Source organism: Camellia sinensis, chromosome 15 (genome assembly GCF_055761805.1).
Source record: "Camellia sinensis isolate YWXY chromosome 15, ASM5576180v1, whole genome shotgun sequence".
In the NCBI taxonomy this organism is placed as follows: domain Eukaryota; kingdom Viridiplantae; phylum Streptophyta; class Magnoliopsida; order Ericales; family Theaceae; genus Camellia; species Camellia sinensis.
In genome coordinates this window covers 71,233,856-71,238,487 of record NC_138975.1, presented here as the reverse complement: position 1 = coordinate 71,238,487, position 4,632 = coordinate 71,233,856, and positions in this window count along the sequence as shown.

Genomic DNA, 4,632 nt, shown 5'->3' with positions numbered 1-4,632 from the left:
GAATAGGGAAATTTTGGGTGCGTTTGGTTTGTGTTTTAGAGTAATTTTTGAGATAAAAAGTATGAAATTTTGTTTGGTTTGTTATTTTTTTATAAATGATTTTAGAAAATTGTTTTGGGAGAGAGAGTTTTAAAAAAAATGATTGATTTGATGTATATGAGAGAGAATGATTTTGAAAAGTAGGTAACCAAATAAAATTTTGAGATTTTTTTTGGAAAATTTTGTTTAATTCGATTACTCTTGAAAATTTGTTTGTGGAGAATTTTTTCCAAAAATTTTTCTGAAAAACAAACCAAACAAGGCCTCTATTTCCACACACCAAAGTTTCCTTACTCCACACACTTAATGAATTTTTTCAAAATTATAATTTTATCTTTTAACAAAATTACCGTCTCACCCACCGTCATCTCACCTACACATCTCACAATTTCTCCATACACATCTCACCCACCACCATCTCACCAACTACTTCACCGCTAGCCATCGCCTTCCATGCCCAAACCTCAACCATACAAAGCGGGGAACAACACCAGATTGTATAACTTCTTCAATCGATGGACTTCGTTCTGAAAATAAAATTTGAACAATTAATCTTCCAAAAGTTAAATAGAAGACATATAGCCCCATATATCAAAACATGATCATATACCTACTGAAAGCAATTTATGGAATTGTGTTTACAAAAGTTGCATTGAAGGGTGTATATTAGATGTCCAATCTCCATTGCCAGTGGAGAAAAGACACATGAAGTTTTATCAATGGGCACAAGCAGATAAAGAATTCTTGAGACTGTTGAGCAAGAACAAGCAAGAGGAAGGCTCATCATCATCATCATCACCATCTTCTTCTTCTCTTTTTGGCTATGCAAGGCCACTCAAAAATCTCCATGAGAGCTATGCTTAGAAATAGAGATATCTAAGAAGTTACACCTTTAGTACCAAGAAACAAACTACTACAGCTAAGACAAAGAAGTGGCTTAGTGCAAAGAAGAACTACTTGATCAAACCCAACAATGATCCAAAGGTCAAGAAAGTTTCTGAGAATGGGTCATGTTCTTTCATTGATGCTTTGCTCAAGTTCGTGTTCCTGTTTATGGCTAAAGTTGATGTTCATGAAAATTAAGATTTTTTGAGTGAGAAATGATGGAATGAGAGGATGTGCACAGAGAATGTGAGGGTATATTTAAAATGTGAAGTGTGTGGACTGAGATAAAGAAATAAAAATCAAATTACTAAATGTGTGGATTGAGAAAAGATGTACACAGAGATAATTTAGTATGTGGAAATAGAATTTCCCTAGAGAATAGTGTGTGTGCGCGCACGCGCGAGAGAGAGAGAGAGAGAGAGAGAGAGAGAGAGAGAGAAATAAGATTTGGAGTTTTTAGGACCGTTTAAAAATCCGTTTAAATCGGTAATTCGGACCAAATCAGACTGAACCGTACGATTTGGTTCAGTTTTATTAAGAACCGGTTTTGTTTCTTTTCAAAAAATATTGAGAACCATAAAACGGTTCGATTAATGAATTTTATGAAAAAATCACGGTTCGAACCAACCCGAACCGAATTAAATTTTAAAATATATATAGATATATATATATATATATGTGTATGATATTTAATAAACATCAATTCATAAATTCACCACACTCACGCCATTCTTGAGAGAGAACTCGAAGGGTCTGACCATTTCTTGGCCTTCAAATTCGTCTCCTCGATTCCATCTTCGTCTCTTCATTTCTCTCACACTCTCCTCTTATTTGAATATTACATACTAGTCATGCCATCAACCATCTCTATCTCTCTCAATCTCATCACAACACTACCTTCCACCATTGTTACTGTTAGGACCTCCAAATCTGGCCAACTATCTCCTTTAGTATATGATCTTGCCACCAACAGCTTTCCAATACCATCGGCTATTCACTCTTGCATAATCGTAATACAAGATCAGTGAGTAATTTTTTTGCTTTTGTGTTAGGTTTTTTTTTTTTAAATACATAAATATATTTTGCTTTCCCGTTCTAATTTAGATTTTTAATTTAATTGTTTTGAAAGAGGAGATCAACAGTGTATTTAATCCATGCAATAATAGTAGTATTACACTTTGTAATAAGAACGAGATACTTGGGTTTTAGACCTCTAAAAAAAATAGTAGTAACTGGTGTAAATTTTGATTATAGTATGATGCTGCTAAAAGTAGTTCCATTTATCCCTTGTTGTAATATAACACACAAATTTACAAAAGAAATTGAAAAGGAAATGAAGCAATCTAAGAAGAAAATCAGCAGAGCAATGCCTTTAGCTGGAAGGTTTGATTTATGAAGAAAAAATGAAGATACAAGTTTCAGAAAATAATCCACACCCTTTTTCTGATATCTATTTATACAATATCTTCTTTTCTAACTACTATTCCTGCCCATATTGGTAACTAACATCCAAAACAGAGTAATTAATATTCAAAACATAACTTGACTGCTAGCTAATCTAACCAACTTAGCTTGCTAACTTGACTGCTAGTAATTAATATTCAAAACATAACTTGCTAATTGGCAGCTTCTCTTCCATTAGCAGCACTCTTATCATAATACTAACAAGACAAAACAAAGTATGGATGAGATGATTCATATGATACAAATATATATATATATATATATATATATATATCAATGATTGCATCAATGGGAAACAAGAAAGCCAATAAAGACATTTTCAAAAAATTTGTGACAAACATGATTACTTGTCATGATTTAGGTATTTTTTTATGCACTTTATGTTTATGATTTTATCAGGGGATTTTTTATTTCAGAGATTTTTCAAGCTAAGGAATTTTTTATTTTTTAGAGATTTTTGAAGTTTAGGGATTTTGCTGAGTTAGGGATTTTTTGGGGATTATTATACATTCTGTCATTTGATATATTTGTGTATTTGTGTTTCTTGTTAGATGTCAAGTGTTGAAGAGATTGCAAATCCTGGTAACAGTAGCACCCCTGTGGAGCATAAACTTGATGCTTCTATGTCTTCCTCTTAGACAAAGGTACGTCATCCTAAAGAAAATAGTAGGAAAGGTTCAGAGGTTTGGCTTCATTTCACAAAAATTTATAAGGAAAGGTGCAAGAAACCTGAAGGGGCTAATGTTATTACTGTTATAACACATATGCATGGCTGAGTGAGAATGAGACTAGTACTTTGAGAAAACATGTTGCTAATTGCTCGAAGTGTCCTTATAATCATGAGATAAAGAAAAAAAAAACTTTGTCATTTCAGTCAATTAAAGAAGAAGGTTCTGAAAATAGTCTTAGACTGTGGAAATTTGAACAAGATGCATGCAGAGATGCACTTGCTCAAATGATAGTCAAAGATGAGTTACCTTTTAGGTTTGTTGAGCGTAAAGGTTTTCGTCACTTTTGTAGTGTGATGCAACCTAATTTCAAAAAACTTTCACGCATTACAATGGCAAGGGATTGTGTGATATTGTTTAGTAATGAGAAAAAGAAATTGAGGAATTTGTTCATGAAATCAAATCAAAGAATTTGTCTCACTACTGATTCAAGGACTTCCCTACAAAATGTTTCCTACATGTGCTTCACAGCACATTTCATCGATAAGGATTGGAAATTACACAAAAGAATTTTAAGCTTTTGTGTAATATCTAGCCACAAAGGTGAGGCAATTGGGAGGGCAGCAGAGGCATGCTTAATTGATTGGGGTATAGAGAAATTGTGCACACTAATTGTTGATAATGCAAGTACTAATGATGTTGCACTTGCATATTTGAAGAGAAAGTTCTCTAAAAAGAGTGATGCCTTTATTTTAAAAGGTGAGTTTTTTCACATGAGGTGTTGTGCCCATATTATTAATTTAATTGTGAAAGATGGCTTAAATGAAATCAAAGGGTCGGTAACTCAAATTCGTGATGCTGTGAAGTATGTTAGAAGTTCTCCTCAAAGAGAGCAGCATTTCAAGTCATGTATAGAGAATGAGAGGATTAATCATAAGAGTTCTTTGTGTTTAGATGTTCAAACACGGTGGAACTCTACTTTTCTCATGTTAAATACTGCACTCAAGTTTCAAAAAGCTTTTGAAAGATTAGAAGATAAGGATCTACATTTTTGCTTAGAACTTAATGATATACCTTTTACCACCCAAGATTGGAATGATTCTAGGCATTTTACTTCATTTTTGGAAAAATTCTATCATGCCACTGTTCATTTGCCTGGTTCTTTGTACGTTACTTCTACTATGTATTTTACTGAAGTTTGTGCAATTGAAGGTTTCTTATCTGAATGTGCAAAGAGTTTGGATCCTTCTTTAAGTGTAATGGCTATGAAAATGAAGAGCAAGTTTGATAAGTATTGGGGAAAAATTGAAAAAGTGAATATGTTGTTGTTGATTTCTGTTGTGTTGGATCCCCGTTGTAAGTTGAGATATGTTAGTTTTTGTTACTCTGAACTTGATGAAGTTGCCACTGTGACTGAGCTTACAAAAAAGGTAAGAGAGGCATTGAATCAAATTTATGATGAGTATCAAAAGCTCGAATTTGGAATGTGTTCTTCTTCTAACCAAACTTGTGTTGAAGTTGATCAACCAATTAGTAGCACAAGTAAACAGTTAATGTCTCTCAAATCAAAGTTTCA